The sequence below is a fragment of the Ranitomeya variabilis genome, chromosome 4, assembly GCF_051348905.1.
Source record: "Ranitomeya variabilis isolate aRanVar5 chromosome 4, aRanVar5.hap1, whole genome shotgun sequence".
Taxonomy (NCBI): domain Eukaryota; kingdom Metazoa; phylum Chordata; class Amphibia; order Anura; family Dendrobatidae; genus Ranitomeya; species Ranitomeya variabilis.
The window spans coordinates 105,470,047-105,494,037 of NC_135235.1; the positions used below are offsets into that span (position 1 = coordinate 105,470,047).

Genomic DNA, 23,991 nt, shown 5'->3' on the forward strand with positions numbered 1-23,991 from the left:
CAGCCACTGCTCTCTTTATACTGAGCGGTGACCGAAGCTGATCCAGTGCCACCACCCTTATGACTAGAAATTGAATGCTGCCAAGGGGAATATAGTTAGTTTCCTCATGGCAGTGGGGCTGTCAGTAGAGGCGCCGCATGGTGTCAGAATGCTATTAACCTGCAGATTAACCCCATATCTGCAGGTTATTAGTATTATATTACATGGCAGGTTTTCTTTATAGGGAACATGTTACCTTAAAAATGCTATTTATCTGCAAATATGGGATTAATCTGTGTGTAAAGAGCATTACAGTGCTGCCCAGTCGCAGTATCAATAGAGCAGCTACTAGGAGAAAATGAACTTATTTCATCCAGGAAATCCCAGCCATCTCTTACAACACTGCTCATTACACTGTAAGCATGCCCCAGCACTTTGATTGATGGCTTGCTCTGCACACACTTGATACAGAACTCTCTGTCAATCAAAGTGCTTACAGCTGCTGCTCAGAGAATAGTGAGCTTTGCTGTGGATGGTGTCAGTAGCCACTGTATGCACATCCTCATGCATGCACTGCTTTTAAGGGGTGTACGGGACCGTCAATACTCCACTTCCTTCCTTTGGGTTGATACTGTAAATATTGTGTGTATAATGTAATGTACATAATTGTTATGTTGTGAACCTGTTATTAGGGAAAGGATAGTACCCATTTCTGGCAACTAGATGGGGCAAGATATACGGTAGAATGGAAGATAGGATAGTGTGGTAAATAGTTAAACATAGGAGGGGTCAGCTGCAGCTAAGACATGGAGTATTTCCTGATAGGAGTCAGACAGGCCAGGGTGCTCAAACCACCTGCATGGGCTTAAGTGCCCAGAATTATAACAGCGACCAAGAAACATTCATTAAAGGAGAAACCCAGCCTACAGTAGTAGGCCAGAACAGCAGCAGGAAAGGAAGCTTAAGACTGAAGTAGTGATAGAACGGGGACGCGGGTGGCTCCATAATGTGGCAACTTATCGCATGGGATGATGCCCTCAGATCGGTTGCGAAACGGCTGAGGGAATTCTCAGGTGCAGTGAGTTTGGACCAGGAGGACGCTGTATCACCGCAACAGACAGTACAGGTGGGCAGGTCGCTCGCCATGTGGCAACTAACTTCGGAGGCTGATAATCTCATGTCTAGTGCGAAACAGACTAGAGAAGGTCTAACCGTAGCAAAGCTGAACAGGGAGGACGCTGAGGGACCATGTGAGATGGTTCGACCTGGGTACGTGCTGTGTAACAGAGAGAGAAGTACAGGGAAAGAGGAAGAAATGAGTAATGCGAAATCTGCTGTAAATGCTGTGAAGAATATGGATGTGCCACGTAAAGAAAGCAGTAAAATTGTTCATTTGAAAGTTGAAATAGACTGTGTCTCTATTTATGCGGAACCGTCTATAGGGAGCCTACAGCAGAGCAGAGAGGACCCTGATAGCGTAGAAAGTGGAGTCACGGGTATGCAGAGTAATGAACTAATGGACTATTTTCATATGACGGAGGCCAAGGCACAAATCCCCCAGTGTCCTCGGCCATGACTATGGTCCTGGCACTCCCTCACACGCTCACCTAGTCAAATCAGATCTCACACTTTGCACTGACGAGGGGCAGTACTCTGAAACACAGTGTCTGCAAATTGAGATTCTGGTTTGGCTTTTATCCTAAGTCATATGTCAAAGCTCGTTAAAGGGTCGATATTGACTTTTATGACTGCTACTTCCAATAGGTGGAGCTACAGTTAAAGTCCTCTTCTTCTTTGAAGAGATAATTTACAAATCTGGGATGGGCAGCACGGTGGCGCAGTGGTTAGCACAGCAGCCTTGCAGCGCTGGAGTCCTGGGTTCAAGGACAACATCTGCAAAGAGTTTGTATGTTCTCTCCGTGTTTGCATGGGTTTCCTCCGGTTTCCTCCCACATTCCAAAGACATACTGATAGGGAATTTAGATTGTAAGCCCCAACGGGGACAGCGACGATCATGTGTGCAACCTGTAAAGCAGAATATGTTAGCGCTATATAAAAACAAAGATTATTATTATTATAGCAAAGTAATTGAAGAACTGATATTCTGCCTCTATATTATTGATAGAAAACATATGAAAAATTGTCGCTGGATGAGTTATTAGTTGTATAAAGTGTCCTGACTTTATCCCGTAACAGTAATATTAACTGTTTATCTAGGATTAGAAAAAAATGGCTACTTTTTCCCAGAAATAGTGCACACCTCTTTAATTTAATGGAAATTATATATATATATATATATATATATATATATACTGTATATATACATACATACAGTATAATCCTGGACAGCTCCTTTGCTCCTTTTGCATCTGTATTCTATAAATGACTTTATATCTAGTGATAAGTGAATGTGCTCGGATAAGGTGTTTTCCGAGCATATTCGGGTGTTATTCGGCATGCTCGAAAAAATATGTTCGCTTCCCCTTGGCTGTTTGTTTGTGGCTGTTAACAGCCGCAACACATGCGGGCATTTCCTAGCAAACAGGCAATCTCCGTATGTGTTGTGTCTGTCCAATAGAAGCAAATTATGCAGCCACGGGGACGCAAACATATTATTCGAGCAAGCCCGAGATCCTCGGATAAGATCCCAGCATGCTCGGATAGCACGTTATCCGAGCACATTCACTCATCAATATTTATATTAGTACAAAGCTTGGGTACTCAAAAAGTACTGGACGCTGCCAGGTGACCATTATAAGGTGTGCTCAAAGTCTCAGTTGTCAATATGGTATTTATGGAGCTTTTATATGTGTTTCAATGCCTTCATTTTTTTTATTACATAGAGGTTGGGAATTAATAGAAGACCCTAATAAAAATTATCTGAAAATATACATATTTAATAATTATACACATACACTCATTTTCATTGTATTTGCAACAGCAAGAAAGAGACGTTGTGAAATTAAGGAGATGGTAGACATGTTAATGATATGCTAATGATGAAACAATGAAGAAAACATTTGTAAACATCTTGTTTTAATATACTGATTTCAGTATGGAATATAAGCGCTAGGCCACATGTTGCTCGGGTTACTGTGAGCAGCCTGCATGGCCCAAATGTGCTACCATGGCCTGCAGGGTCTCCAGACTTATCTCTCATCCAGCATATCTGAAACGTCATTGGTAGGCAATTGCATAGGGAGCTGCCAGCAGCCGATCTTGATGATTGAAGGAGCACATGTGGCAGTATTTTAAGGCCTACCTTCAAAACCTACTTGCCTCTTTGCTTGACATTGTGGGAAAATCTAAATAAATAAGCCAACACACCAAAAAAAATGGCCTTCCACAAGTCTGGTACATACTTGGGATTATTTTCCAAGTGCCCAAAGGTCCAACATTCAGCTGGTCAAATAATCTGGAAGTTTACACACTAAACATCACACCGTTCAGGTAGGAGATGCATTCTGCAGAGATGATTGTATTTTGGTGCATAAAACATTAATCAGCCTAAAAACACCAGCAAAAGAAGATCTGTGAAGATGCTGGAAGTACAAAAGGATTGATATTGATAATAGAACACGCCAGGGGCGTAGCTAGAGCTTTTGCCGCCCGGGGCTGTTCCCGAGTTTGGCGCCCCCCCCCCCCCCAGGATGTATGCGATTTGCACACTTAGGCTACTTTCACACTAGCGTTAACTGCAATACGTCGCAAATGCGTCGTTTTGCCGAAAATACGCATCTAGCAAAAGTTCTTGCTGGATATGTTTTTTCGTCATAGACTAACATTAGCGACGCATTTGCGACGCATTGCCAAACGTCGCGTCCGTTTTGCGACGCTTGGGCGTGTGGTAGCGGACCGTCGTGAGAAAAAAAACGTTACATGTAACGTTTTTTGCTCACGACAGTCCGCTTTTTCCGACCACGCATGCGCGGCCGGAACTCCGCCCCCACCTCCCCGCACCTCACAATGGGGCAGCGGATGCGTTGGAAAAATACATCCGCTGCCCCCGTTGTGCGGCGGAGACCACGCTAGCGTCGGGAACGTCGGCCCGACGCACAGCGACGGGTCTTTCCCGACGCTAGTGTGAAAGTAGCCTTAGTCATGTACCGACGAGCTCCTCTCCCTTAAGCTCCCAATGTTCAGTAAAAACTGAGAGAAGCAGAAGAGAAGCTTGTTGTTACAGGACCATGAGTATGAAAGCCGCATATGAGTGAAGTGTCCATGTGTCGACTACTGGAACCTGCAGAGCTGAATCCTGACATCGCAGCTTCTGAATTCTCACATCGAATGCACTGCATACTTTTAGGATTCTCCCTTGCCGGTGGACGGTCATGTCAGCACAAGTATGTGATTTGTATACTTCTGACCACATTCCGACTAGACGTGCCCGGCCTCGCTCAGTTCGTTTTCATTGAGTGAGGCCACACATGTCTAGTCAGCACGTGACTGCATGTATGTAAATCGCCGGCACGAGAGAATCCTGACAGTGTGCAGGGCGCACTGGGAGAATTCAGAAGTCTGCAGTCACAAAGAATGACTGCAGACTCATCACAAACCTGGACATCCCCTTTAATGCTCCTAACATAAATAAAAACATGAGAGTTAGTCAGTATCACACATAACATTTACATCCAGGTACCTTATAGATGACGTCGTCTCTGGAGTCGTTCTCCTTCATTTCTTCATCTTGTCCAGATCCCATGATGAGTTTTCTCATCCACAGCCGTCTCTGCAGACTTCCATCTTCTCCGCTCTTTTGCAGAAAATCTCCACATGACGCCCTTAAAGATACAAGTATCATTATAATGCTCCTGAATAAAAAATTGCCCCTCACTATATTGTCTGCATAAAATATGACCCCCACACTGTCCCTCTTATGGTACATGCTCTTCACACTGACCTCCCCTTTCTATACCGGACCCCTCTTCACACTGTCCTCTCACACTGAGTCCCCCCTATAGGGCCCAGTATTTAAACTGTACTCTCTCATCACACTCCCCCTCCTTGGTATACTGTCCCCTCCTGGCTGTGCCCTTACACTGTCCCCCCATGCTACGCATGCACACATCCCAACACCCTCACTCCCCGTACTCTGTCCACATAAGTTTTTCACATCGCTACTCATACTGTGTCCGCATACATTCCCCCGTTTGACCCCAAACTGTCTGCACCCATCCCCCATACTGTTTCCTCATATATGCCCCCCCATCTCCCCCTTTGCTCTTCATTTTGTGTCCTTAGATCTCCCCCACACATTAAATCCCCCCATCCCCATGACAAATCTCCTCCCACACACATTCAATCCCCCATCTCCACTCCAATTCTCCCCACACACAATAAATACCCCCATCTCCACTCACATTAAATCTCCCCGCACAATAAATCCCCCCATCTCCACTCATATTAAATCTCCCCCCAACAATAAATCCCCCCCCACAATAAATCCCCCCTCCCTACTCACATTAAATCTCCCCCCACAATAAATCCCATCTCCACCCATATTAAATATCCCCATCCAATAATATATCCCACCATCCCCACTCACATTAAATCCCCCCACTCACATTAAATCCCCCCACCCCCACTCACATTAAATCCCCCCACAATATATCCCCCATCCCCACTCACATTAAATCCCCCCACAATATATGCCCCCCATCCCCACTCACATTAAATCCCCCTCACAATATATGCCCCCCATCCCCACTCACAGTAAATCCCCCCACAATATATGCCCCCCATCCCCACTCACAGTAAATCCCCCCACAATATATGCCCCCCATCCCCACTCACAGTAAATCCCCCCACAATATATCCCCCCCATTCCCACTCACAGTAAATCCCCCCCACAATATATGCCCCCCATCCCCACTCACATAAAATCCCCCACAATATATCCCCCCCATCCCCACTCACAGTAAATCCCCCCCACAATATATGCCCCCCATTCCCACTCACAGTAAATCCCCCCACAATATATCCCCCCATCCCCACTCACAGTAAATCCCCCCACAATATATGCCCCCCATTCCCACTCACAGTAAATCCCCCCACAATATATCCCCCCCCATCCCCACTCACAGTAAATCCCCCCACAATATATCCCCCATCCCCACTCCCAGTAAATCCCCCCACAATATATCCCCCCATCCCCACTCACAGTAAATCCCCCCACAATATATGCCCCCCATTCCCACTCACAGTAAATCCCCCCACAATATATCCCCCCCATCCCCACTCACAGTAAATCCCCACTCACAGTAAATCCCCACTCACAGTAAATCCCCCCCTGCACCTTCGGTGTCTTCAGCTCCACTGGAGCACTTAGCACCGCTCTGTGTCTCCTGCTCTGCTTCTGCCGCGCAGGTGAGTGACGTCAGCAGCGTGATCACATGACCTGATCACGTTGCTGGCGTCGCTCTGACCCGGCAGTCAGAGCTCAATTGTACTACTCGCATCTCAGATGCAGTACAATTGAACACTGGGAGCCGGCACGCCGCTTTAGGCGGCCCGACTGCGCCCCCCTGCCGGCTGCGCCCGGCCGGGGCACATGCCCCGGCTGCCCCCCCCCTAGATACGCCAGACTGACGACCTCACCCCCGCATTGTGCCGCCCGGGGCGGCTCGCCCCCCCCCGCACCCCCCTTCCTACGCCACTGGAACACGCCCTATGTAGATATGGAATAAACGGCTGCTCAACAAAGAACAGCCACTGCTCCAAGAGTATCCTAAAAAGTCAAGGTTACAGTTTGCAACTATCACAAAGGAATCAAGCTCTTACTTATTGGAGAAATGTTCCCTGGTCTGAATAAACAAAAATGTAATTGTTTGCCATAAGAACCATTGTTAAGTATGGAGGAAACAGGGAGGCTTGCAAGCCAAACAACATCATCCTGAAACCACGTGCACACGTTCAGTATTTGATACGTTTTTTACCTTATTTGTAAGCCAAAACCAGGAGTGGGTGAAAAATCCAGAAGTGGTGATGTGTTTATATTATACTTTTTCTCTTAGGCCAGCATCATACTACCGTAGAATACAAACGAGTGCTTTGCGAGAAAACATCACACTAACAAAGCACTCACACCACTGTTAATCTATGGGGCAGCTCACATGAGTGTATTTTTTCTCAGGCGTATTTGACGTGCGTGTAAATTTACAGCATGCTGAGATTGTATGCGTATATCGTCCGAGACTGGCCAATGCAACCTATGGGTGCAAGAAAAACTCGGACACCACACGGACCATTCGTCTAGCTTGTGACAAATACGTGCACATTTTCCTCATTTCAGGCAATTGAGCCATTAAATTCAATGGGGAAAAGCAGTGAGAAACGTAAAGCCATAGAGATGTCATACGGATACATAGGTGCGAGAAAATGGCATCATCGCATTGCAAACACATTACACACGGATGACCTGTGAACATGTGCGACTCGGACTGATTTTTCATACGTTTAGTGTGACTCCGGCTTTATTGTTCCATTCCTGGTTTTGGCTTACAAATACTGAGGTAAAAAATTCACTAAATACTCAATGTCTGCACATGGCTTAATAATGAAGCACAGAGTGGCAGTATTCTGTTGTTGGGGTGCAATGCTGCAGGATGAACTGGTGCTATTCTTAAAATCAATGGCATTATGAAGAAGGAAACATCTCACATCATCAGCCTAGAAGTTAAAGCTTGCTCGCTAATAGGTCAACAGTTAACCCAGGCATACTTCCAGAGTAGCTTGAAGGGAATCTGTAACCAGGTTTCTGCCTATGCACAGTGTACACACATTCAGCATTCTGAGCACTGGTAGAGCTACAGCAGATAAAACCGTGATTTCATTAACACTGCAGCAAGCAGTCCAGTAAGTAACACATTGCTGGAATTGGGTTCTCTGTCCCTACATCAAGCTGCTCTCAGATGAAGAAACTAAAACCTGGGGAAGGATTCCCCTTAAAGGCTATATGCACACGTTATCGAGTTTTCTCAGATGAAGCCATTTCAGGAAGATGGTGGTGGTCATTTTCTGAGGTGGCTTTGCCAACAGTAATCTATACTGTTAAAGGGAACCTGTCACCAGGTTTGGCCGATAAGAGATACAGCCATCACCTTTCAGGACTTATCTACAGTATTCTATAATGCTGTATATCTGCCCCCAATCCAACCTGTAAAAGAAAAAAAATAACTTTTATTATACTCACCTGCTGGAGCCGTCCGGTCCGATGGGCGTCGCTGGTCTTGGTCCGGCGCCTCCCAGCCTTTTATGATCCCCGTCCTCCTGCTTGCTCCATGTGGATGATGCTTCCCTTTGTCATCCACACAGTCTCCTCGGCACAGTGCTCCTTCGTAGGCGTACCTCTCTGACCTGTCGAGGGCAGAGCAAAGTACTGCAGTGCGTATGTATGATCTTTCCTGGCACCTCTGTACTGCAGTACTTTGCTCTGCCCTCAACAGGTCAGAGAGGTACGCCTGTACAAGAGAGCGGTGCCGAGGAGACGTGAAGCATGAAGCAAGCAAAAGAGCAGCATTGCAAGAAGATAAGAGGTGCTGGACCAAGACCAGCGACGCCCATGGGATCGGACCGCCCCGCAGGTGAGTATAGTAAGTTATCTTTCTTCTCTTGCAGGTCAGGTTGGGGGCTGATATAAAGAATAATAGAATTCTGTATATCAGCCCTGAAAGGTGGTGGATGTATCTATTATCGGCCAAACCTCGTGACAGGTTCACTTTAAGTATAGAGAGTGGGCTGCTTTCTAAAGAAAGGCATCAAAAGAATGAGCATGTCACTTATTTTAACAGCTTCAAGGTTTAACCAGATCGGTAAACACCGTAAACAAACAACAGTTCAAGAACACCAAAATTACATTTTTCTGGTCTCTGCAAATAGTTCAAAAACTTCTATATCAAGCGATCAAAACATCACATCTATCCTAAAATAAAATCAATAAAAATGTTACCTCATCCCTCCAGAAATAAGCCATCACACAGCTCCACTGACCGAAAAATTAGAGCATTGCGAGTCTCTAAATAAGGCGACACAATCCCCCCAATTTTTTTTCTGCAAATTTCTGATTCTTTTTCACCAGGACAATAGTAGAAAAAAACAAAAAACCTGGACTTGGTATCACCATAATCATACTGATGAGCAGAATCATATTACGAGATGATTTTTACAACAAAATGTACAATGTAAAAACGGTTCCCAAAAAACAATGTCAGAATTGGATTTTGTTTTTACAATTTCTCCCCACGTGGAATTTTTTTTCCCATTTTCCAGTACACTAAGTGATAAAATGAATGGTGCCATTCAAAAGTACAACTTATCCTGCAAAAAACAAGCCTTCATATGTCTATACGGACAGAAAAATAGGGTTATGACTCTGGGAAGAAGAGGAGTAATAAAAGGAACTGGAAACTGGAAATATGATTTACCTTATACATCAAATGGCTTGAAGAATGCAGAGAATAAAGTCCATTAACAATCCAAGTCAGCACAGCCTAAAAGAAAAAGAAACGTTTGGTAAATATTAAAAAGTACAAGCTGAAATATAATTAAAACTGCAAATTATTCAATTGCATAGAAATGGAAATTATGCTTTAATTAGTTGGTGCAAACACAAAGGAATGTAGAAAATGTTGTGAGGATATCTTAAAATTGATCAGAAATTATAATTACCCTCATTCCAGTTACTAGAATTATTCACAACACCGAAAATAGTAACCACGGACACACAATGCCCAGTGACAGGCTAATTAGGGAAATCTAGGAAATGTCATTATTAGGCTTTCTTTAATGAAGCATAGCAGCTTCTAATTGTGAAATTAAAGCACTCATCTCCACCAGGTTCTATCTTCTGGCTGAACCTAAATGTTATTGATTCAGTAGTCTCCTGGGGGGAGAGCAGATTACATTGGGTGATCACTAGTTTTTTTTATGCAAAACCAAAAAAAATGAGTGCTTCCATGTGACTTACATTGTGGTATAAGATGGTGAAGTCACAATTGACTTGAGATGGACACAGACAGAATAGGACCTCTGTGCCAGAGTTGCCAGCTTTACTTTCTAGTTTTTCTGGACAGTTTCTTAAAAAATTACTGACAGCCAACTTTTTTACGGACCCATTTGATGACCATAATACATCATGAAGATTATAAGTGATCTATGTCTACAGACCATAAATCCTGTATCAAGACATAAGTCGCATTCACTGTGAAGTGTAAAACGATGATGATTAGTCAGAAAAATCTGTCTCATCATTTAAAAAAAAAAAAAAAAATCACCAACACTTAAAAAAAATTTACAGGCAGAGAAAAAAAGAATAAAGTGCCCTATTTTTACAGCTTGTCCAGGAATTACTGGATGGTTGGCAACCCTGCTCCGTGCATGAACAATATTATGATGCAAATTTCACCTGCTTTGTAGGTGGTAGTGTCCCCCATATCTTTGGGGCCCCTGAGCGGCTGTACAGTTGCACCAATGCTATGTACTACTCCTGTTAAGCCAAAAAATCAAAAACGCTTAAAAAAGCAAAGTGCTAGGTTCCAATAAAAATCCCATATTTTAACTGGTGATAAAGGCATTTACTGCATTAGTGGTTAAAGAGATCTTTTATTTTATTCCATAGACTTGCAGACGAATAAAGTTACAAACTCAACAATAATCACCAGCTGTAGGTCCGACGCCATCCCAGCTACAGCACACATGATGATGATGATGTAATGGATGCAGCGGTTTCATGCACTGCAGTCATGATGTCACCGCTGCAGCCGGTCAACCAAAAATAGGCGCAGTGGCATTAGGCAAAGATGGAACTGTCATGGGTGATTATAACCGAGCTTGTTATTTTATATAGCTGCAAGCCTATGAATAAATAAAGCTTTCTTGGAAAACCCTTTTAAAGGGAATGTATCATCAGAAAATTAGCTAATGTTTAAATTATATTTTTATTTTAAATTTATTTACTATATATATAATAGTGATATGAAAAGTTTTAATAGTAATAATAATAATAATAGTAACAACAATAATATATATAATATCTTATTGTTGTTATTATTATTACTTTTCATATCACTATCTGTATTGAAAAAAAAATCATGTAATTCTCACCCTGGCCATAGTCATAGTCATAATTAGTAAGGCCGAAAAAAGACATTTGTCCATCCAGTTCAGCCAATATTCCGTCAGAATAAATCCCCAGATCTACGTCTTCTAAAGAACCTAATAACTGTAAGATACAATATTGTTCTGCTCCAGGAAGACATCCAGGCCTCTCTTGAACCCCTCGACTGAGTTCGCCATCACCACCTCCTCAGGCAAGGAATTCCAGGTTCTCACTGCCCTAAGGCTATGTGCACACGGTGCGGATTTGCTGTGGATCCGCAGTGCATTTTACTATGCAGAATCGCTGCAGATCCGCACTGTGATGTACAGTACAATGTTAGTTAACGGGAAAAAAAAAATATGTGCAGACGGTGCAGAAAAATCAGTGCGGAATTGCTGCGGATTTCAAAGAAGTGCATGTCACTTCTTTTGTGCGGATCTGCAGCATTTCTGCACCCCTCCATTTTAAAATTCTGAAGTGGGCCAAAACCGCTGAAAATCCGCACAAAATCCGCATCAATTCCGCATAAAAACCGCACAAAATCCGCATAAAAACCGCGTCAAATCCGCAACTGCGGATTCTGCCAGGAGATGTGGATTTTGTGCAGAAAATTCTGCACCTCTTTTCTTACGTGTGCACATAGCCTAACAGTAAAGAATCCTCTTCTATGTTGGTGGAAAAACCTTCTCTCCTCCAAACGCAGAGAATGCCTCCTTGTGATTGTCACCATAAGCAGATCCTCGGAGAGATATTTGTATTGTCCCCTTATATACTTATCCATGGTTATTAGATCGCCTCTCAGTCATCTTTTTTCTAGACTACTGTAAATAATCCTAATTTTGCTAATCTCTCTGGGTATTGTAGTTCCCCCATCCCCTTTATTACCTCTATATAAAGGGCAAAAGCAATGGAGCAGATAAGCAGCGATGACACCAGGAGTTTTCAAATAGGAAATTCAGCTCTGCGATATATGTTCCACATGTTGAGAAATGTGATTTCGAGATGAAATTAATACATAATAAATCATTATGTTTCTGCCTAACTTTCATGTGTTACAGTCAACTTTTCAGGATTTTAAGGTCTTGATAGAAGAGAAATGCTTCATTGTTCGGTTAGCCACTGAAGTGCTCTACACTTCTTAGTGCATGAGTCATGGCTTTAGTGAAGGATACTTATGGCCCACACATTTTATATATTTCAGTGGCCCACACAATTAATGGAGACTATTCCAGATCGGAAATGGAAAAAAACACTTGTAAAAAGCAAATGGGGACACAAGGTTTCTGAAAACATTCCACATTTCTGTAGAAATCAAGCAGAGCTCTATATAAATGGGAATACAGAACTTTTCAGCTTTTTCATCAGACGCTTCACACAGCGCAGCAGTCACGTCTTACATGAAGAGAAAAAGCTTCCAGCAGTTTTCTGAGCGCTCTGCGTACTTGTAAGTAACTTGGCTGGAGGACGGGAGCCATGGAAGAAGACTTGGGTGCAAAGGAAAAAAGATCCTACAGCAAGCATGTTATGGTAATTGTAGATTTGAAACTTCACTATTTCTAGATTTATGAGTCACAGCTCTGAAAATGTCCGAAAATACATTTTGCAACAATGTTTTCAGCTATTACTCTATTGCCCAACAACTTTAAAGGTTTATTCCCACATTAAGGTCACGTTTCCATGTTCGGTATTTGGTCAGTATTTTACCTCAGTATTTGTAGCCAAAACCAGGCGTGAAACTATCAGAGGAAAGAGTGCTCAGAGTAGCCCAGCGGCCCAACAATGCTGCCTATCTGAAATGTCAATCAATCAGGAGCTCCGGAGTGGTGTGCTTCTAAAAGGACATTGTGAGACCAACTGTTTAGGCCACGTGCACACATTCAGTATTTGGTCAATACTTTACCTCAGTATTTGTAAGCCAAAACCAGGAGTGGAACAATCAGAAAAAGTATAATAGAAACACGTCACCACTTCTGCATTTATCACCCACTACTGGTCTTGGCTTACAAATACTGAGGCAAAATACTGACCAAATACTGATAGTGTGAACGTAGCCACAAGGTCATGTCCCAACAGAGATAAAACGCCGCAGATTTTCCACTTCCACTTTTTTTTTCTGTGTGTAGAAAATCTGCATCGTTTTACAGTTCAAGCAAAGGGGGTGTGATTTCCTTAAAATTATGGGCATTTGGAATTACTATGCCACTCTGTACAGGGTGGGCCATGTCTATGGATACCCCTAAATAAAATGGGAATTGTTGGCGATATCAACTTCCTGTTTGTGGCACATTAGTATATGGGAAGGGGAAAAATTTTCAAGATGGGTGGTGATCATGGTGGCCATTTTGAAGTCAGCCATTTTGGATTCAACTTTTTTTTTCAATGGGAAGCGGGTCATGTGACACATCAAACTTATTGAGAATTTCACAAGAAAAACAATGGTGTTATTGGTTCTAACGTAACTTTATTCTTTCATGAGTTATTTACAAGTTTATGACGACTTATAAAATGTGTTCAAAGTGCTGCCCATTGTGTTGGATTGTCAATGCAACCCTCTTCTCCCACTCTTGACACACTGATAGCAACACCGCAGAAGAAATGCTAGCACAGGCTTCCAGTATTCATTGTTTCAGATGCTGCACATCTCGTATCATCACAGCATAGACAATTGCTTTCAGATGACCCCAAAGATAAAAATCTAAGGCGATAAGATCGGGAGACCTTGGCTGCCATTCAACTGGCTCATGATGACCAATCCATTTTCCAGGAAACTGTTCATGTAGGAATGCTTGGACCTGACACCCATAATGTGGTGGTGCACCAAAAAATTTGTATCCAAAATGGCCGACTTCAAAATGACCACCACGGTCACCACCCATCTTGAAAAGTTTTCCTCCTCCCATATACTAATGTGCCCCAAACAGGAAGTTGATATCACCATCCATTCCCAATTTATTGAGCTGTATCCATATAAATGGCCCACCCCGTATTATGGAACATTTTTCCTCATAGACTTCTATGGTGAGCCTGTAAAGCACATGTAAAAGTCCAATCGCTGCATTTCTGCACTAACAATAAATGCTGCTCATCAAAATGCATTAAAAAAGGAGATTTTTTTCTAAATGTTGTTGCCTTTTTGGATATACAGTGCAAACACCAATACAGCTGGATGGAAGTATTTGGTCATTTATAAGCACATTTATTTTTTAGTAATGGGTTTTATGTCATATTCATTAAATTGCTGCATGCGATTCACAAATTTTACGCAAAGTAAAAAATGGCCTCCCTGTCTCAAACCATTTTTTCTGCTTTTTAGAATCAGGCAGAAATTGCAAAATTACATAAAAATTGGTAAAAAAAAAATTTACGTACATAAAATCACTCCAGAGATACATTAGAGCACATTTGCTACAAATTTGGCAAATTCTTGAAAAGTCGCAAATGACGTTTCAGGAGAAAACTTCTGCAAAGCCTAAACCTTGCCCATGGTGGAAAAGTTAAAAAAAGCAAAAGAATCAGGCAAACACAAATAAAATAGATATCAGTAAAGGTACAAATGGAAAAATGAGTTTGACACAAAGCACCAAAAAATCAACAAAAACAGGTACAAATGCAATGAGGAATCAGGCCCCATCTATGTTTTCATTTTTTTGATTCGTCTCACTAGATTGTAGTACAAACTGATGAAAAAAATGGATCACAACTAATGCTGTTTTAACATCAATTGTCATTAGTTAGGGCACTAAGAACTCCGGATGATGGCTCAAATACATGGAAAATAAGCCCAAATTGTTTTCTCTATGCTGTAGCCTCATAAACACTGTTCCAATGGTGGAACTTAAAATTTTTAGTACCAAGTAGCGCTGCAAACTTTAGAAAAACTCTACAGTATGCAAAGTAGTTCTCAAGTATCTGTAATGTGTATCTAGGCCATGCGAGTGTCCTGGTCAACCAGCACTAATACAGCTCCCCTTCTATTAACTGACAAAAGATTACACTCCCCACATCATCCGCAGTTCTTACGTTGAAGTAACTTCTGGGTCACCAGCTTCTATAGTCATTTATCACTTCAACAACTTTACCAAATCGAGCACATTGTTGAAAAGCAAATAAAGAAGTTAAGGTATATTGTCACCAACATATGCACAAGGCAACGCTTATCTGCCAGAATCGAAAACAAAAAACTCACAAAACTTTTGCGTAACTTGTAGTTGAAGAAGAGTTGCAACTCTTGGTGTTTTCACACCAGTTTAGCCATATCTGCAAAGTGGGCATAGCATGGGTGGAAAGGTGCTTAGCAAACCCACCTGACAAACTCTTCAAAAGATACGCCACCTCAATGGCCCCTTCATTAAAAATGACGTTGTCACAATCCATTTTTTGATGTGTGGCAGCTCCTCTAGTTCCACTGTAATTTAAATGTAGCTTTTTTCCTTTCAGGCCAGCAGGGGTTAATGTCAGTTTCCCTTGCTAGCAGCTTGCTGCAATTGCAGAGTTGCTAGGTTAGCTGATGTGGGTGGTGACCACTCCCACCATCCTTTAAATGGTCACCTGATGCATCAGCTGACTGTTGGTGATAGAGTTATTCTATGGAGACCAGACTTGCATTTGCAGCTTTCTGGTGTCAGCAATGTATCAGCCATTTCTGGAGTTCTGGGTTCTGTTTCTGTGTCCTCCTCGGTGTGGAGTTTGGCAGCGGAGTCTGGAAGCTAAGTGTAGTGTTTTCACCTTGTCTGTCTCGTGCTTATCACTCCCCCCATGTTGTACCATCTGCAGTGGTGAGGCTAGCGCCTTTGCCAGGCAGTGCACTAGCCAGGGCAGTGCAAGGTGACAGCGAGAGATGAGGTTGATGATGTCGGGGGGAGGTGTTGTGAAATTGAATTTTGGGCTCCCCCGGTGGCCACTGGTGGAATTGAACTGGTGTGCATCATCCCCTCTGTTCACCTGTTTCCATCAGGATGTGGGAGTCGCTATTTAACCTTGCTCCTCTGTCACTTCCATGCCGGTCAACATTGTAATCAGAAGCCTTTCTGTGCATGTTCCTGCTTCTAGACAACTCCCAGCTAAGTTGGACTTTAGTCCTCGTTTGTTTTTGCATTTTGTTCCAGTTCACAGCTGTAGTTTCGTTTCTGTGTCTGGAAAGCTCTTGTGATCTGAAATTGCCACTCTGATGTTATGAGTTAATACTAGAGTCTTAAAGTAATTTCAGAATGGTATTTTGATAGGGTTTTCAGCTGACCATGAAAGTGCCCTTTCTGTCTTCCTGCTATCTAGTAAGCGTACCTCAATTTTGCTAAACCTATTTTCATACTACGTTTGTCATTTCATTTAAAATCACCGCCAATATATGTGGGGGCCTCTGTCTGCCTATCGGGGAAATTTCTCTAGAGGTGAGCCAGGACTATATTTTCCTCTGCCAGGATTAGTTAGTCCTCCGGCCGGCGCTGGGCGTCTAGGGATAAAAAACGTAGGCAACGCTACCCGGCTACTGTTAGTTGTGCGGCAGGTTTAGTTCATGGTCAGTTTAGTTTCCATCCTTCCAAGAGCTAGGACTTATGTTTGCTGGGCTATGTTCTCTTGCCATTGAGAACCATAACAGTTTGACCGGCCTAAAAGGGTTAAATTAATTGACAGAGAAAGGAGAGAAAAGAGAAGTCTGCTGAAGATTTTTTTTTTTTTTTTTTCCCTTTCCCTTCAGTTCTGAGTGTGCTTGTAATTGAATCTCTTGCAAGTCTGCCTATATTGCAGCCTTTCTCTCTCTCTCTCTCCTTCTAATCCTGGAATGGCTCTGTGTTCACCTGTTTAAAATGGATATTCAGAGTTTAGCTGCAGGTTTGAATAATCTCACCACGAAAGTTCAAAATTTACAAGATTTTGTTGTTTATGTTCCTATATCTGAACCTAGAATTCCTTTGCCTGAATTTTTCTCGGGGAATAGATCTTGCTTTCAAAATTTTAAAAATAATTGCAAGTTGTTTTTGTCCCTGAAATCTCGCTCTGCTGGAGATCCTGCTCAGCAGGTCAGGATTGTGATTTCCTTGCTCCGGGGCGACCCTCAGGATTGGGCTTTTGCATTGGCTCCAGGGGATCCTGCGTTGCTCAATGTGGATGCGTTTTTTCTGGCCTTGGGGTTGCTTTATGAGGAACCTCAGTTAGAGCTTCAGGCGGAAAAGGCCTTGATGTCCCTATCTCAGGGGCAAGACGAAGCTGAAATATACTGCCAGAAATTCCGTAAATGGGCTGTGCTTACTCAGTGGAATGAGTGCGCCCTGGCGGCGAATTTCAGAGAGGGTCTCTCTGATGCCATTAAGGATGTTATGGTGGGGTTCCCTGTGCCTGCGGGTCTGAATGAGTCCATGACAATGGCTATCCAGATCGATAGGCGTCTGCGGGAGCGCAAACCTGTGCACCATTTGGCGGTGTCTACTGAGAAGACGCCAGAGAATATGCAATGTGATAGAATTCTGTCCAGAAGTGAACGGCAGAATTTAAGACGAAAAAATGGGTTGTGCTTCTATTGCGGTGATTCAACTCATGTTATATCAGCATGCTCTAAGCGTACTAAGAAGCTTGATAAGTCTGTTTCAATTGGCACTTTACAGTCTAAGTTTATTCTATCTGTGACCCTGATTTGTTCTTTATCATCTATTACCGCGGATGCCTATGTCGACTCTGGCGCCGCTTTGAGTCTTATGGATTGGTCCTTTGCCAAACGCTGTGGGTATGATTTGGAGCCTCTTGAAACTCCTATACCCCTGAAGGGGATTGACTCCACCCCATTGGCTAGTAATAAACCACAATACTGGACACAAGTAACTATGCGGATTAATCCGGATCATCAGGAGATTATTCGCTTTCTTGTGCTGTATAACCTACATGATGTGTTGGTGCTTGGATTGCCATGGCTGCAATCTCATAACCCAGTCCTTGACTGGAAAGCTATGTCTGTGTTAAGCTGGGGATGTAAGGGGACGCATGGGGACGTACCTGTGGTTTCCATTTCATCATCTATTCCCTCTGAGATTCCTGAATTCTTGACTGAATTTCGTGACGTTTTTGAAGAACCTAAGCTTGGTTCATTACCTCCGCACCGGGAGTGCGATTGTGCCATAGATTTGATTCCGGGTAGTAAATACCCTAAGGGTCGTTTATTTAATCTGTCTGTGCCTGAACATGCTGCTATGCGAGAATATATAAAGGAGTCCTTGGAAAAGGGACATATTCGTCCTTCGTCATCTCCCTTAGGAGCCGGTTTTTTCTTTGTGGCTAAGAAAGATGGCTCTTTGAGACCGTGTATTGATTATCGGCTTTTGAATAAAATCACGGTTAAATATCAATATCCGTTGCCACTGCTGACTGATTTGTTTGCTCGCATAAAGGGGGCCAAGTGGTTCTCTAAGATAGATCTCCGTGGGGCGTATAATTTGGTGCGAATTAAGCAGGGGGATGAGTGGAAGACCGCATTTAATACGCCCGAGGGCCACTTTGAGTATTTGGTGATGCCTTTTGGTCTTTCAAATGCCCCTTCAGTCTTTCAGTCCTTTATGCATGACATTTTCCGTGCTTATTTGGATAAATTTATGATTGTGTATCTGGATGATATTTTGATTTTTTCGGATGACTGGGACTCTCATGTCCAGCAGGTCAGGAGGGTTTTTCAGGTTTTGCGGTCTAATTCCTTGTGTGTGAAGGGTTCTAAGTGCGTTTTTGGGGTTCAAAAGATTTCCTTTTTGGGATATATTTTTTCCCCCTCTTCCATCGAGATGGATCCTGTCAAGGTTCAGGCTATTTGTGATTGGACACAACCCTCTTCTCTTAAGAGTCTTCAGAAATTTTTGGGCTTTGCTAACTTTTATCGTCGATTTATTGCTGGTTTTTCTGATGTTGTTAAACCATTGACTGATTTGACTAAGAAGGGTGCTGATGTTGCTGATTGGTCCCCTGCTGCTGTGGAGGCCTTTCGGGAGCTTAAGCGCCGCTTTTCTTCCGCCCCTGTGTTGCGTCAGCCTGATGTTGCTCTTCCTTTTCAGGTTGAGGTCGACGCTTCTGAAATCGGAGCTGGGGCAGTTTTGTCGCAGAGAAGTTCCGATTGTTCCGTGATGAGACCTTGTGCCTTTTTCTCGCGTAAATTTTCGCCCGCCGAGCGGAATTATGATGTTGGGAATCGGGAGCTTTTGGCCATGAAGTGGGCTTTTGAGGAGTGGCGTCATTGGCTTGAGGCAGTGGCGTAGGAAGGGGGGTGCGGGGGGGGCGGTCCGCCCCGGGCGGCACAATGCGGGGGGCGGCACAATGCGGCGGTGAGTCAGTGGCGTATCTAGGGGGGCGCAGCCGGCAGGGGGGCGCAGTCGGGCCGCCTAAAGCGGCGGTCCGCAGTGTCTCCCCCGGCGGCTGCATTCTGCCACCCCCCCGCACTGGGAGTCAGCTGTTCTCTGTGCCGACTGTCAAGCTGACAGCCGGCACAGAGAAGCTGCAGCGTGCCGGCTCCCAGTGTTCAATTGTACTCGTATCTGAGATGCGAGTACAATTGAAGCTCTGACTGCCGGATCAGAGCGATGCCAGCAGCGTGATCAGGTCATGTGATCACGCTGCTGACGTCACTCACCTGCGCGGCAGAGCAGGAGACACAGAGCGGTGGTAAGTGCTCCAGTGGAGCTGAAGACACCGAAGGTGCAGGGGGGGATTTACTGTAAGTGGGAATGGGGGGGCATACATTGTGGGGGGGGGGGATTTACTGTGAGTGGATGGGGGGCATATATTGTGGGGGGGGGATTTACTGTGAGTGGGGATGGGGGCATATATTGTGGGGGGGGGATTTACTGTGAGTGGGGATGGGGGGCATATATTGTGGGGGGGATTTACTGTGAGTGGGGATGGGGGCATATATTGTGGGGGGGATTTAATGTGAGTGGGGATGGGGGGATATAATGTGGGGGGGATTTAATGTGAGTGGGGATAGTGGGATATATTATTGGATTGGGGATTTACTGTGAGTGGAGATGGGGGGGATTTATTGTGGGGGGAGATTTAATGTGAGTGGAGATGGGGGATTGAATGTGTGTGGGGGGAGATTTGTCATGGGAATGGGGGGATTTAATGTGTGGGGGAGATCTGAGGACACAAAATGAAGAGCAAAGGGGGAGATGGGGGGCACGTATGAGAAAACAGTATGGGGGATGGGTGCAGACAGCTTGGGGTCAAACGGGGGAATGTATGCGGACACAGTATGAGTAGCGATGTGAAAAACGTATGTGGACAGAGTACGGGGAGTGAGGGTGTTGGGATGTGTGCATGCGTAGCATGGGGGACAGTGTAAGGGGACAGTATACAAAGGAGGGGGTAGTATACAAAGGAGGGGGAGTGTGATGAGAGAGTACAGTGTAAATACTGGGCCCTATAGGGGGGACACAGTGTGAGAGGACAGTGTGAAGAGGGGGCCGGTATAGAAAGGAGAGGTCAGTGTGAAGAGCATGTACCATAAGAGGGACAGTGTGGGGGTCATATTTTGTGCAGACAATATAGTGAGGGGAAATTTTTCATTCCGGAGCATTATAATGACACTTGTATCTTTAAGGGCATCATGTGGAGATTTTCTGCAAAAGAACAGAGAAGATGGAAGTCTGCAGAGACGGCTGTGGATGAGAAAACTCATCATGGGGTCTGGACAAGATGAAGAAATGAAGGAGAACAACTCCAGAGGCGACGTCATCTATAAGGTACCTGGATGTAAATGTTATTTGTGATACTAACTCTCATGTTTTTATTTATGTTAGGAGCATTAAAGGGGATGTCCAGGTTTGTAATGAGTCTGCAGTCATTCTTTGTGACTGCAGACTTCTGACTTCTCACAGTGCGCACTGCACACTGTCAGGATTCTCTGGTGCTGGCGATTTACATACATGCGGTCATGTGCTGACTAGACATGTGTGGCCTCACTCTATGAAAATGAACTGAGCGAGGCCAGGCACGTCTAGTCGGAATGTGGTCAGAAGTATACAAATCGCATGCTTGTGCTGACATGACTGTCCACCGGCCAGGGAGAATCCTAAAAGTGTGCAGTGCATTAGTTGTGAGAATTCAGAAGCTGCGATGTCAGGATTCAGCTCTGCAGGTTCCAGTCGTCGACACATGGACACGTCACTCATATGCGATTTTCATACTCATGGTCCTGTAACAACGAGCTTCTCTTCTGCTTCTCTCAGTTTTTCACTGAACATTGGGAGCTTAAGGGAGAGGAGCTAGAGGGTACATGACTAAGTGTGAAAATCGCATACGTTCTGGGGGGGGGGGGGCGCCAAACTCGGGAACAGCCCCGGGCGGCAAAAGCTCTAGCTACGCCCCTGGCTTGAGGGGGCTAGACATCAGGTGGTGGTATTGACTGACCACAAAAATCTAATTTATCTTGAGTCCGCTAGACGCCTGAATCCTAGACAGGCGCGCTGGTCATTGTTTTTCTCTCGGTTTAATTTTGTGGTGTCCTACCTGCCGGGTTCTAAGAATGTTAAGGCGGATGCCCTTTCTAGGAGTTTTGAGCCTGACTCACCTGGTAACTCTGAACCTACAGGTATCCTTAAGGATGGAGTGATATTGTCTGCCGTTTCTCCAGACCTGCGGCGGGCCTTGCAGGAATTTCAGGCGGATAGACCTGATCGTTGCCCACCTGGTAGACTGTTTGTTCCTGATGATTGGACCAGTAAAGTCATTTCTGAGGTTCATTCTTCTGCGTTGACAGGTCATCCTGGAATCTTTGGTACCAGGGATTTGGTGGCAAGGTCCTTCTGGTGGCCTTCCCTGTCTCGAGATGTGCGAGGCTTTGTGCAGTCTTGTGACGTTTGTGCTCGGGCCAAGCCTTGTTGTTCTCGGGCTAGTGGATTGTTGTTGCCCTTGCCTATCCCGAAGAGGCCCTGGACGCACATCTCGATGGATTTTATTTCGGATCTTCCTGTTTCTCAGAAGATGTCTGTCATCTGGGTGGTGTGTGACCGTTTCTCTAAGATGGTCCATTTGGTTCCCCTGCCTAAGTTGCCTTCTTCTTCCGAGTTGGTTCCTCTGTTTTTTCAAAATGTGGTCCGTTTGCATGGTATTCCGGAGAATATCGTTTCTGACAGAGGAACCCAGTTCGTGTCTAGATTTTGGCGAGCATTCTGTGCTAGGATGGGCATAGATTTGTCTTTCTCGTCTGCTTTCCATCCTCAGACTAATGGCCAGACCGAGCGGACGAATCAGACCTTGGAGACATATTTGAGGTGTTTTGTGTCTGCAGATCAGGATGATTGGGTTGCTTTTTTGCCTTTAGCGGAGTTTGCCCTCAATAATCGGGCCAGCTCTGCCACCTTGGTGTCTCCTTTTTTCTGTAATTCGGGGTTTCATCCTCGATTTTCTTCTGGTCAGGTGGAATCTTCGGATTGTCCTGGAGTGGATGCTGTGGTGGAGAGGTTGCATCAGATTTGGGGGCAGGTAGTGGACAATTTGAAGTTGTCCCAGGAGAAGACTCAACTTTTTGCCAACCGCCGGCGTCGGGTTGGTCCTCGGCTTTGTGTTGGGGACTTGGTGTGGTTGTCTTCTCGTTTTGTCCCTATGAGGGTTTCTTCTCCTAAGTTTAAGCCTCGGTTCATCGGCCCGTACAAGATATTGGAGATTCTTAACCCTGTGTCCTTCCGTTTGGACCTCCCTGCATCTTTTTCTATTCATAATGTTTTTCATCGGTCATTGTTGCGCAGGTATGAGGTACCGGTTGTGCCTTCCGTTGAGCCTCCTGCTCCGGTGTTGGTTGAGGGCGAGTTGGAGTACGTTGTGGAGAAAATCTTGGACTCCCGTGTTTCCAGACGGAAACTCCAGTATCTGGTCAAATGGAAGGGATACGGTCAGGAGGATAATTCTTGGGTGACTGCCTCTGATGTTCATGCCTCCGATCTGGTCCGTGCCTTTCATAGGGCTCATCCTGATCGCCCTGGTGGTTCTGGTGAGGGTTCGGTGCCCCCTCCTTGAGGGGGGGGGTACTGTTGTGAAATTGGATTTTGGGCTCCCCCGGTGGCCACTGGTGGAATTGAACTGGTGTGCATCATCCCCTCTGTTCACCTGTTTCCATCAGGATGTGGGAGTCGCTATTTAACCTTGCTCCTCTGTCACTTCCATGCCGGTCAACATTGTAATCAGAAGCCTTTCTGTGCATGTTCCTGCTTCTAGACAACTCCCAGCTAAGTTGGACTTTAGTCCTCGTTTGTTTTTGCATTTTGTTCCAGTTCACAGCTGTAGTTTCGTTTCTGTGTCTGGAAAGCTCTTGTGATCTGAAATTGCCACTCTGATGTTATGAGTTAATACTAGAGTCTTAAAGTAATTTCAGAATGGTATTTTGATAGGGTTTTCAGCTGACCATGAAAGTGCCCTTTCTGTCTTCCTGCTATCTAGTAAGCGTACCTCAATTTTGCTAAACCTATTTTCATACTACGTTTGTCATTTCATTTAAAATCACCGCCAATATATGTGGGGGCCTCTGTCTGCCTATCGGGGAAATTTCTCTAGAGGTGAGCCAGGACTATATTTTCCTCTGCCAGGATTAGTTAGTCCTCCGGCCGGCGCTGGGCGTCTAGGGATAAAAAACGTAGGCAACGCTACCCGGCTACTGTTAGTTGTGCGGCAGGTTTAGTTCATGGTCAGTTTAGTTTCCATCCTTCCAAGAGCTAGGACTTATGTTTGCTGGGCTATGTTCTCTTGCCATTGAGAACCATAACAGGGAGGGACCCACTTAGGGCGTTAGGAGAGGGCAGGGACAGGCTCAGGTTGGAGATCAGGAGGTGTCCCATCCCTCATTCCCTATCGTCAGGGCCTTCCTCTCCCCATTTCCATTCGGTTGAGAGTGTGTTGTGCCGTCCGCAGGCCAACCCCCTGTTGGGTCGTGACAGACGTACGAAACTTGGACAACC

The 23,991-nt window shown here is 44.6% G+C and overlaps 1 long non-coding RNA gene across 1 annotated transcript; it reads left to right on the forward strand.

Moving 5' to 3' along the window:
* The first annotated feature begins 19,693 nt into the window (after window positions 1–19,693).
* On the forward strand, window positions 19,694–20,785 carry LOC143768461 (uncharacterized). The gene is made up of 2 exons (XR_013213876.1): window positions 19,694–19,757; window positions 20,643–20,785. It is a non-coding gene; the product is annotated as an uncharacterized LOC143768461 (long non-coding RNA).
* Window positions 20,786–23,991: the final 3,206 nt, after the last annotated feature.